The sequence below is a fragment of the Notolabrus celidotus genome, chromosome 23 (assembly GCF_009762535.1).
Source record: "Notolabrus celidotus isolate fNotCel1 chromosome 23, fNotCel1.pri, whole genome shotgun sequence".
In the NCBI taxonomy this organism is placed as follows: domain Eukaryota; kingdom Metazoa; phylum Chordata; class Actinopteri; order Labriformes; family Labridae; genus Notolabrus; species Notolabrus celidotus.
In genome coordinates, this window is record NC_048294.1 from 14,724,022 (window position 1) to 14,736,623 (window position 12,602).

The following is a 12,602-nucleotide window of genomic DNA, read 5'->3' on the forward strand; positions in this document are numbered from 1 at the left end:
CATGTAACAAAGCCCCCGGCCGTCTTATTACTTCATCTGCTTTCGTCTCATCTCCTCTGTGTAATAAGTTCCCACTCCAGCAAGACCACTGGGGCTAATAAGGGTTTTATCTGCTTTTGATATTAGATATTAGCACCTCATCAAAGTTAAGCCAGCGGTGGGCTCTCGTCCTCCCTCCGAATTTACATTAGCCTAACAATGTCTCCAAAAGAAATCTTATCAAATTCAAATTAAGGGCGAGTTGAATAGCCAGAAGGACACTGCTACCCATCACTCAAGGAACATGTAATTTGGCTCTGCAGCAAAGAATACAAGCCAGCATTGTAAATCACTGAGATCACAGTTTTGCTGCATTAATACTTTGAATACTTGGCACCTCCTCATGAGTCAAAAAAGAGCACATTTGTAGAATGTAAATGATGAATGTTTGGCTGCTGGGTATGAAAAGAAGTCTGAGTGACACAATCAGGATTTGCTGTTTTGGAAAGTCTATAAATAGCGGCTCCAGACTGCCAGTCTGTGTGGTTTTTACCTGAGGGAAAGCACTTTTGTAGAATGTGTTGTTTTGTTTTCATCAGATGCTAAATGCAGCTTGTAACCCTGCTGTTAGATGTAGGAGTCTATGAACTCATAAATGCACATAAAAAATCATTAAACAATGATGTTTTAGAATTAATCATAAGAAGACACTATATAGCTTGTGTGGCTCAAAAGAGAACACAATGATGTTGTTTAAAGTGTCTCGATTATTTTACAAGTCTTGTTTCTTTGATGAAATTCTCCAGGTAAATCCTGTATCTGCAGAGAGAGTGCAAAGGTTTCAGACTTCTTATCATCCCTCGTGGCATCCTTTGTCAGGTTGTGTGGAGAAAAAAAAAAGAAATATTAACTGGAAAATATAGCTCGGAGAGATAGAAAATAAATTACTTCAGTGTGGCAGGGAAAAGAAGATTGTGAGATTTATCAAGTCAAGATGGAAATGCCTGCTACGTCTGTGCCCCTACCTTGAAAAATTAAAGAGAAATCAAACGCCTCAGAGTACACAGCGATTGTGATATAAAGGCGTGTGTGTGTTTATGCGTGCACGCCTGCATACTTGTTCACTCAGTTATTTATTGTTGAAATGTGCTTTCTTAATGTCAGCTATTTCATCTCCGGTGACACGTGATAAAAAATACAAGCTGCCATCCTGACACAGCTCTGCGTTTTACAGTAAGGGCCTTGTTGTATGTGTTTCATTTCTCCTGCAGAAATGTACTTCAAATCACAGTCCACAATTAGCAGTAGCTCTACAGTCTGGTCTGTTAACACTCAACAGATTTTCTGTGAAACAGCTTGACTGGCAAAATCTATAATTGTACAGATAAGTGCACATGTTAGCTAGATAAAGGTTAAACTATCAGGGATATGTTCTCCATCCATCTAAAGCCAATTTTACACATTCAGCTCAAGCTGTAGTGGGTGGGGAAGTGAAGGGGGGTAAAAAAAAAACTGGCAAGTCAATATTGATTGATCTGGAGCCTTAGCAATTACCTCCATGTGCAGAAGACCATGTTAAGGTCAGTATTATCTTAGCTCATTTTATGGGTCAGCGCTCTGGCTTGAGCAGAAATAAATTAATGGGGTAAACACTTTAAGCTCACCTTGATGAAATTTACAGCAAGTGTTGAAGCTTTGCATAGGTGGAAGGTGCGGTGCAGGAGAGTGACCCTTGATATTTTGCGGAACCTTCATCAGCGTAGGTGGTAAAATGCAGTCCATAAATCACACTGAATTCCCTGCAATGAAACAGTGAGAGCTAAATTATACACTGTAAATGCAGTAGCCTTTTAAATTAATTACTTTTTTGAAGGCCTAGCCCATTAAAATAGCCACATTAATTGAAATAAATAAATATTTTGCGAAATCATAAAAAAGAAAAAAGAATTTAAAAGTTATGTGTTTCTGCTTCCAGCACATGCCATACGCAATAAGCCTTTGCGGAAACACTTTTACAACAAAGCCTACTGGGTGTTTCAACAACTCTTAATAGATTTTGTATCTAACTGTGTACTTGTTTGCAGCATTGTGCCCAAGGCTGCAATCATCACTTGAAACTAGGCTAACAGCATTAAAGCCACAGCAGACCCAAATGCACAATAGCCTTCTAACTATGTGGTTCACAATACTTAGCATATAAATATATGAAAAATATATAGTCATAAATAATTAAAAAGTACAAAACCCTTATTCTGAGTAATGACGTCTAAGTTTCTGCAAACTTCCCCAACACAAGTTTCAACTATAGGCTGTATTAAAGAAGGATATATTCTCAGTGACATCACCTATTGGTTTCGGAAGAGGTGGTACAAAACCCAAAGATGGTGTTCACCATATTGGATATGCCAATTCCAACTAATTCCAGGCTAATCTAAAACCCAGTGAAGCGGTAGAGTGAAGGCCGTGTAGCACCCATCAGTCAATCAAACAAGCCACACCCCTAATTATCCCTAGTTGTGAAAAAACGTAATATAACTTAAACAGATGAGTTATCCAAAAGTTAATCCCCATAAAGTTTAACACTTAGTATAGAGGCCAACACTATATTGGTTTGTACCAAGCGGCAACCTCCGGTCTCACTATGAAGCCCATGTGAAAGTGTTATAAACTGCAATTCATCGATAATCCGCTTGAGGATGGCTGCAGAGACACCAGAGACCACATACACACCAATTCAAAAAAGACGATCTTTGCAGCATTAATAAACATGTTTACAGCCTGGTTAAAAAAACGTCTGCTCTACATGGCTCATTTCTCTATCGACACCCACTGTACAGGGGGTGAATTTTTTTCTAACGCAACGGTTCAGAAGATATTAAGATTACCAGTTTTTTTCCCAAATAAGGACATGACTGACTTGACTCCCAGACGAGAGCACATAGCTGTTGGCTAGGAGGCTCAAACCATTTCATACAGTCTATGGTTTGTACCAGGCTGTAAAAATGTTTCATTTTGCTTTAATTCTTGGCTTTTGAACCAAGCCCCATGTTGACATTTGAGGAACTGCAATTATTTGCAGGATGCATTGGTTATATTTTTCAACACCATGGGGTTGTTCCTTCATTTTCACTGAGTTTTGCTATGTTTAGACATTTATTACATAATTATATTGGTGATCCAATCGTAGCAAGAGTTGTGCAGTAGCTAATTAGCCTTTCCCATCTGTTGTTGGCTCACAACATTTTAAGTTTTTGGTGAAACATGTTGACCAAAGGTGCCTACTTTGAGCATTGGAAGAGACAGTTTAGCTCTTTAACAATAAAGCTAACACCACTGAGCTATCATTTATGATTACAGTCATATTACTAACAGTGCATATATACGCTAACTGCTAATGGTTACACGGTTAGCAAAGCAATCTTTTCAAATAAGTGTACCCATTTCTGCTTTGGTTTTCTACTAAGACAACTAAGAAATATCATTACTGTCTGCACAAGACATGTACAAAAGTGTTCACATCAATGTTGACCAAAATATGAATGGCCGCGCCTTTACATATTTAAAAAAAATGGCCCGAACGGCAGCATTTTTGAACAATGTTATCTGTTAGTTTTGAGGGTTTGTTTTGACCTAGATCTTTATGAATGCTTATCACAAGTCTCAGTTTTGATATTGCACTGTAGATACATCGCTACTGTTCTGAGCAAAACATCCAGAGGCTGTAAGAGCCTACTGTAAGAGGACCCTGGCACACTGTCCAGTAATAACAGCAGTCCTTAACTGTGACACCTGTATGCTTTCCACCTGAAGGAACAGACAAGCGTTATTAGCCAGCCAAACATTCCATCAGCTTTCACCATATTGGCATTCTTCTGTGGCCTTCAGGGCTGACTCAGAAACAGCTCTGTTATGTTCTTAAGCCCAAAATAAATTCAATTTCCAATGCAGTGATCTCCTTAATGAAAAGTCAATGTCCAATACTCATTGGCAAGCTCCCACAGGGACAATCAGGGAGATGGATTTATCAACGGGCCGGACACTACGCCCTGGGGGACACCACCCCTTATGATCAAACAGAATGCTGCAGAGTGTGTTCAACCAGTCCTCCATTATTACCCAGCTTGTGCTCTTAATGTGAGCCGACGGAGGAGGGATGACAGTATTGATCGTATGAAAGTGCTATTTATATTCTCACAGATCCTTTCACCAGTGATTACAGAAGCACTTCACTACTGTGGCCAGAGCGTTCCCCATTTGTTAAGTGTAGAGAGGGAGAGTTTGTTCGACTTAGAGGGAATGTTATCTTACTTATTTCTACATCAGGCTCTGTGCAACAAAAACATGCCTTCACTGTATCTTAGTATCAAATTGACATCTTCCTTGAGCTGCTATCTGAAAATAAACACAGCTTTAATCAATACTGAAACAATATTGAATTATACATGTAGATGAGGGTGTTTTTATGTAACTGTAGAGCAAGTTCTGCATTGTTGGGATGGACATTTCAGAGGTTTTTGATTATGAGCAACACCATGTCTTGTCAGCAGCTAACCCTGTGATAAAAAGGACATGAGGTTGATGTCACAGCACACGGTTACATGTAGTAAAGATAAGCTTTAATCCCCAGTTGCTTCAATGTAATGCATATCAAAAGTGATGGGGCCACAGAACATACTGTACATTGGCAATGGGATGAAATAGCAGTGTGTCAAAATTACACAGTGTAGAGACAAGAACATGCAATAGCTTGCTTATAATGCACATGTAATTCATGCTCATCGGATTCATTATTCCATAAGTGCAGCTCCTGTGTAGATTTTTTTTTTTCTCACATGACCCACAACAGGAAACCATGCGTGGTTTAACATGCATGAACGTTCATTCTACCCGTGGCAATGCGCTCATGAATAAAACACTGAAATATGGATAATTATTGACCTCATATGTTTAACCGTGCACCTCCACCTAGCAGAAAATATGTGCATGTGAGCATGACCTACGGCTCTATGCTGTACGATCCCAATGAGATTATGAGAATGGATGAGGATTAAATAAAACGTCACTCAAAGAAGTTTCAAATTGTCCTGGGGTCGGAGGTCAAAATGAATAATAGCATTAGTTTGATAAAAATAAAAAATAAAAACTTTAAATGTAAACTTTCATAAAAAAAAAGGAACAGTACTCCTTGGCAGCAGATGCATATGCTTCTGTTTGGGACTCAATATTTTTGTACTTTGCAAAACAAATTAGCTGTGTAGAATTAAACTGTTGTTAACATTATCTAATTTGTATTCAGAGCACATAAGTTCACATTCATCTATGTGGTATAATGTTTGCACTTAATTAGTGTGCATTGATATCATGTACAAAAAAATCAATATCATGAAGTTTTCTTGGAGATAAGAAATTGGCTGCTGTAGCGTGTAGCTCAGTTATGAAATATGCTACTTATTACAGTCTAACTGATAAGATGGACATTTTTCTTGGCATTAACGTATTTGATCTTGGACGAAAGGATGTCAGTGTATATATATTCTAAAGTTTTTATATAACTAATGTGAGTTATTTTAAAAGCCCCTGTAAAAAAAAATTGATTGTTCAAGAAACACATGGAAATTGAAACACTGAGGCCTACAAAAGCACTATAAACAACAAAATTGACTGTTTTGACAATTTTTTGTTGGAGTTTTAAAGGTACTTTGAGGAGGTTTTCACTGTCATTTCTGTAATTCAATGAAGGTTTCTTGTTGAAGTTTTGTTTTAGATGGAAAACTTTATGAAAGGGGCTTTTATAGACAGGAAGTATTGCTTTCGCCAGCCAGTTAATGTTCTTTAAAGACAAAAGAGTCAAACTGTTTGCATATTTCTGTTATTTGGACATTTATTGGGGCACTGGAGCATACGTCATGACACTTGGGCTGTGCCTGGTAATGTTAAACTAGTAAGTCAGGTCGCTTGTTGTTAGCTAACTGACTGTATTAATCAGAGTTTAAAAAGTTTTGTTGTTGGTACGTTACGGTTAACCAAAGTTGCCCAAGGGGGCACTGAGGTCAACACAAAGGTTGACACTTGAGCTTTAGGAATACATCATGTTTAATAAACTTGATTAAACCTGATTAGTTCACTATAGTTCATTCCTGATAATTTTTTGATCATGTGCTAATGTGTTAGCTCCTGCAATACTTTATTTAATCTATTTTAACAAGCAGGGATTGGTTCCATTTTTTGTAACAATCCAGAAAAGATCCATTTGTTACATAAAACTTTTACAGCTTCTGCAGCCGGTACAAGTCTGCTAACATGTTGAAATCATAAACCATTATGCAACTTAGCATATTTAACTTTTATATTGTTACGTGGTCAGATTGTCTTTACATCCCCTGAGAAAATCCATACCATCCACCGAGGAAAGCATCTAATTTATTGGATCCTTCACAGATAGAGGATCTGTGTGCATCCAAGTCCCCACAGTGTGAGTCTCTCTCTAATGTGGCTGTACTGCCCATAAACAGACAGTGAGTGATTAGCGCTGCTCCGCCATTGACATCATTTGCATTTTAATAGACCATAATTACAACTCGGGGAAAATAAATTGCAGTTTGAAGAATGTTTGAATTACTCCAACTCTCCGGCTCCTCTGCTTGTGAGATAGCAGTGAGCGAATGCAGGAGCTGCCTGGATGGTTAATATCAGGTTTGCAAATGTACAGAGAAGCAGGATTGCAAACAGGAAGCAGCAGTAAAAGACAATGTGGGCTTTTTAAATGTCATTCTTAGAAATAATCAAAGTGTTTGATATTTCACATTTTCTATAATTCCACTGAAAAAGAAACAAAGATATGAGTTTATTGTCTTTCTTGGGGATGCTTTACAGCACAAAAAAGCACATTTTGGTGTGAAATCTTTGACTTTTCCGCCACAGAAAGGCTCTCTGATGATTAGGCCACCATGCCACCCTCCTGTTGTGTTTTGTTTTCTCATTAATGCTTCTGATAATTGCAGTTTATTCATTTAACATCCCCCAGTTGGTCTTATCATTGCACCTCACCTGCTGAGATGTGACACCTCCCCAGGAATTGCAGAGGGACGTCTAACCCCAGCAGCTAAAGCCCATGTGACCCTATAAGCAAGAGTGACAACACAATAATACTCCCCGCGACTAATCTTTCATTGGTGGATTATCAGATTAGAGGCTCCAGTTGTTTATGGGCTCGGTGACTATCGAAAAAGTTGATCTGTCAAGTTTATCTTACACTTGTCGTATCAAGCCAACGTCGGTCCATACAGTTGGCTGCGGATAGAAGATAAGGCCGACATAGCTGAATGAAACCTCCAGAAAATGAGAAACAAGGCTTTTCTTTCTACGCCGACGATACACTTTATCTAGTTTCAGGAATGGAGCCCACCAAAAGCATTACAAGTCTTTTGGATTCACTTGATGTCTTTGACCTCTCTTGGTGTGACCTGGCTGCCCCTTTTTTTTTTTTTAATTCTGTAAGGAGATATCAGAAATCATCCACCAGTTTAATACTCAGGTTAGTGGTGTGGAATAGCAAGTTTCAAAGAGGATGTAATCCATCCTCTTTCAAGCTGCCCCTTTGTGGTATTTCAAAGACTTGAACCCTGATACTGGTTTCCAACCAATCTGTTGTTTGAACAAGATAGAGGGGGTGTGTTATTGAATCTTTAGATGTGATTCACTAATTCCACCTAACTGGTTTCTTTCCATTACAAAGCAGTGACTTTGAAGGTTGTGACCTCTTCAGACGTGACCATTTGAAAGTATCTGTGAATTACAGTCAGCGATAAGATTGCTATCTCAAAAAATCGGCTCGGATTGGAAGCTGTTAATGTTTTGACATCCCCATTGGTGTGGTGGTAAATTGATTTTTTAAGTACTAGAGAGACAGTCTTTACACAAGGAATGAAATAGGAATACAAACCTGAAACTGGGGGATGGAAGCACTACTGGCTCTAGGTGCTCCTTGGATACTTTAGGCTTGTACCGGCTATAGTTGCATCGGTAAAAATTGAAAACTGCAACAGTCCTTCAAAAAATACTCCAAGGCACACTGTATTAGTGGTGTAAAATTGAAATGTCTTAATTTACATCTCACATATGTTAAAAACAGCCAACTTATTGCTACCTACTCAGGTCTTCATCAGAGCCATTGTCAGCAGTGGTTTGCACACCTGTGTTGAGTTACACTAATCAGCTGAGAAGAAGGATCATTCCCATGAAACTGAGGCCCTGATTGCTAAAAACAAGGAAGTGATACTTCAGAAAACAAAGGAAAAGGGGAGAGAACGAAAGGGAATGGGAAAAGGAAAGTGGCAAATCAAGAAGGGGGAGAATAAACTACAAAAAAACACACCTGGCAAATTGATGATCACTACCAATCACTACCAGATCAACACAGATCAGCAGGTACTGCATGCCCCCCTTGTCAAAGTCTTTTTTCTTAATACATTGGCTGTGGAATCTTGAACATCATACTGAATTACAACAACAATTTACTGACTAATGGTCTAACAGACTTCATGAAAAAAGGTCTCAAATTTTCCTTAAATGTCTTTAAAAACCACATTTACTAAAGAATCATCATAAAATAAATGACAATCTCTCTTGGTGTTATTAAAAAGGAGAAAAATCAATTTCCTCATCAAGACCAGGAAATACATTTGCTTTTAGCTGCACAATCCAGACAGTCTCACGCTGGAGTAGTTTTTTTTAATCAGTCACCCCCTCTGATGTTTTTTCAACAACTTCAAACACAATGACTTTCAGTGTGTCAGGGTTGCCATGTCTTGCCTTTGCATGCCTTTGTGTTCAGCACCTGTCTTTTAGTCTTCTCAGGTTCATCGTACATAGAAACAACCTCATAGGCAAGAATAAGGAACCTTGATGATAGAACTATCCAGACTGTTACAAGACAATCAACTTTATATGGTTGATCAACTCAACTCAACTTTATTTATATAGCACCTTTCATACATAAAAACATGCAGCTCAAAGTGCTTCACAGAATAACAGAGACAGAAGACAACAGCAATGGTAAAATTCTAAAAGGCAGGATTATAAATAAAATACTTAAAAATAAAAGGAAATCAATACAGTAAAATTAATAAAATAAGTAATAGTGGAAAGAAAAGTTTAAAATAAGGTAGCGTTAACAAGGTCAGATGAATACAAGAAATAAATATATAATTAAATAAGATAAATATATGTTAAAGCAATGATTCAAATAAAAATAAAAATAATACATTTTTACAGTATGTCCATGTTATCATTTTGTTCAATCCTATTTGCACTATGTCTATTTACAGAAAACGCTCTGTAGGTGCAATCTTAGTTGTTAACATTTTCACATTTTAAAATGTGGGAAATTATTAATCATTAACCTGTAACTGTTAAAGAAGTTGTGGCCAAAGGCTGAGGATTAACAGGCTAGGTATAGCGCTGTAGCCATCTGTATCCTCCTGTGTTTACTCGTGTTTACGTAGTGTATACAGCAAAGTTAGCATGCTACCACACATAATATACAAGGTGAAATTATCACATCTTTTAAAGTGATGTGTTCAAATTGTCATCAATAGCATGTTAGCATCTTAGCTTACTGGCATTAGCATACATCTCAGTGCAGCCTCATAGAGCCACTGGCATTGCTGTAGACTTTTGAGTCTCTCTCATTGCAGGCAGGTCTGAATATACATTGATAGCATTGGCAGAAGACGCAGTGACACGTGTTTAATTAGAAAACAGTTGAATTTACAGGTTTTTTTGTGCCTTACAAGCTGAATCCTGTCACGTAACCTCTGCCAGCTATGTTGCGCATTCAGTGTATTCAGTGGAGCACATTCATCAAACAGTGGCTTAACTGTTTGGGGATGCATGTCATCACAGTTGTGATTCATCTGAAGCCCGTTTGAGTGTTGGGGCACTGTGTAGTGCCAAACAGCCTTAGTTTGAATCTATAAGCTCTAGCCTTATATTTTAGAATAGTAACAGCAGAACACCGTTCTAAAAGGATAATCATAATTTTCCCTCTGCCCAATTCCCATCTTATTTATGGCACAGTGCACTGGATTGTCACTTCCAGCCAGTGTGATTATTCACCTGGCGAGCATATTATTCTAGCAAATACCACAGCTATAAAAAAAAATCATATTTCATTCCAGGGGGTTTGATGAGAATGCGCTGAATCCCATTTTCCAAAATATTGGGTATTCTGCACGACAAGAATATGGCTTTCCTGATTACATTATGCCTCTGAGCTGTGTTTAGCCAAACGTGCATGACTTGCAAGTGTAATGTACAATAGGCTGCTGCCAGTGTGTCACATTAAGAGAAAAAAAGATGGAAAGAAGGGAGAATAGAAAGGCACCATTTCATCACACTATTTACATGCAGATGAACTGCTCGGTGTTGAATCTGTCTGTCAGTGGAAATTAAAACTCTATTAGGGTCATGTCCCTTTTGTTAAAAAAGAAAAACTGCAGTTCTTCAATTTTCTTAGGTTTTAATATGTAGACTTAAGGCCTTGATGATTTAGATATTGAGTTGTATTCTGAAAGGTTGAATTCACATTTTGTGTGAATGTCTTTAGTGAAATGTGAATCCTTGTCACAATCCCTCATTCTTTGTGTGCTTTTTGGGGCATATTTCGGTCATATTGTGCTTACTTTGGCTACAATATAAGTATACAAACACATCAATTTGTATATCGTATCCTGTTTTACTGTGTTGTGTCACATTGTATTGTACTGTATATGGCATGCACAAGATAGGATTACACCTGTGATGGGTGCTCTCAGGCACTAATAAAAGCACTAGTAGAAATCCTTGGTCAGGGGTTAGTGCATTGCATCATGTTATCTCATTTGTTTCATTGTAATTATTGAAAATTTTAATTTTGCAAACTATATTTTTACTCACCAACGCCGCGTTCTCTCTTTTAAAAGCAGAGGGTCATCTGTATTTGAGAGCAAAATCATCCCTTGATACTAACACAGAGCGACCTGAGCCACAACTCGAGGCAGTCTGGAGCACAGATGTCCACCACATGGACTGGACGCAACTCATTTGTTGCACTTTGCAGTTATTTATTTCTTTCCCAGGTCTGATATAGGGAAACATCTGTCACCTTTGCCTAAGTGGCTGCATGCATGATCCATGGACTGTGTTTCAATATAAAACACCCCCATATTGTTTGGCTCTTCAGCTCCGAGCTCAGGTGCAGAATCCTGTTCGGCATTTGGAATGCCCTGCTGTTGCATTAGAGGCAGGCAGGACCAAAACACCTGGAGACCTCATGTGTGCCACCAGATTTAGCCGTCACTGCCAAGCTATTACATGGTTGGCCTTTGTTTTCAGTGCTAGCATGACATCCATTGTTTTCTGAGCTATGTATCTTTAATAGTTTAAACAGTAACCAATAGATCAAAAGTGATACACTAAGTATGTCTATGAAGATATGTAGATGCTTCTTTGTTTCTTAAATTGATGAACAATATCATTCATTTTGATACTTGTGTTTTAGTCAAATTATAATACAACCAAAAAGCTTTCTATTTATCTGGTTCAATTTTGCAACAAATACATTACCTCCAACTCTTGTGCACCAGAATGGACAGTGTCATATACAGGCTCCATTTCTCATATGCCCCTTTCCATAGTGTTTTATCCAAATGGCAGTCTGCCCACCCCCAAAGCAAATTAATTAAATGGGCATCTTGCCACAACTTGTGGAACAAAATCTGAGGCTCGTGTCTGAAGTATTTGAAGTGTCACCCAAGATAAAGGATGTCGGAGGGGTTTTAATTCTCACAGCCCGGCCCCAAATAGCACCAGTAGCCATCTGTATTCTCGTTTCTGCAGCACTCACTAAATCAACACACTCGACACAAGCCTGAGGATGCCTCGGCACAATCATGCATGACAACATCAAAGCTTTTCTTTATTGCCTCTCCTCTTCATTTTCTCCCTCCTCAGTCTCTCTTAGCTGCTATCTGGAGCTAAAAGCAGTGGTACCACTGCAAATATTATCTTAGGGGTGGGTGCAAGCTCTGAAAATCCTAGCTCTGTCTAGTAAATGGTTTGGTTCGAAGATGATGGCAGAGTTCAGGAATGATTTTATCCTTGCACAAGGTTCCAGTATAGTCTTCCCCTTTTAACATCAGATGCCTTTGTTTGGCATTTTTCATGAGATTCCCTTAATTTCCTGTGTTTGTTTCCAACCTCAACATATTGACAACGATAAATCTTTAAAATGTAGAATGAGCCAAAACCCCATATTTCCATGAGCGGAATGTTTCAATGATAAGCTGGATCTGTCATTGGGGAGCCACTCAGCACCCACAAACAGATTGAGCAGGCACCCAAGATGGATCTGTCGACACTTCATTCTGCATATCTCTATTTAATGATATTATATTTCATTTCCCGAGCAAAGAAAACACCATTACCCAAAGCAGTGAGTCGGAACGAGCCATTCTGCGACAGATTCCAGGCCTCCTTGGTGGTACAGTAATTGAATTACAATCGGCATATGACACAAAGTTTGGAAATGATTGTATTTGTTTCCATTTGTTCCCTTACATACTAAGACAAACTTTGCAGACAAT

General features: G+C 38.4%; 1 protein-coding gene and 1 long non-coding RNA gene across 3 annotated transcripts in view; one reads left to right on the forward strand and one right to left on the reverse strand.

The window, feature by feature from the left end:
- Positions 1-8,182, reverse strand: part of LOC117807286 — a 175,908-nt gene extending 167,726 nt beyond the window's left edge. The window contains exons 1-3 of one of the 2 annotated variants that reach the window (XR_004629940.1): positions 8,130-8,182; positions 7,922-8,050; positions 1,644-1,778 (exon numbers count right to left, since the gene is read on the reverse strand). This is a non-coding gene — a long non-coding RNA (uncharacterized LOC117807286). Of the gene's footprint in view, positions 1-1,643; positions 1,779-7,921 lie in introns of both variants that reach the window. The other variant, XR_004629939.1, reaches the window with a different exon arrangement.
- Positions 1-12,602, forward strand: part of LOC117807284 (receptor-type tyrosine-protein phosphatase delta-like) — a 429,954-nt gene that overhangs the window by 230,414 nt on the left and 186,938 nt on the right. The gene's annotated exons all lie outside the window — the stretch shown is intronic.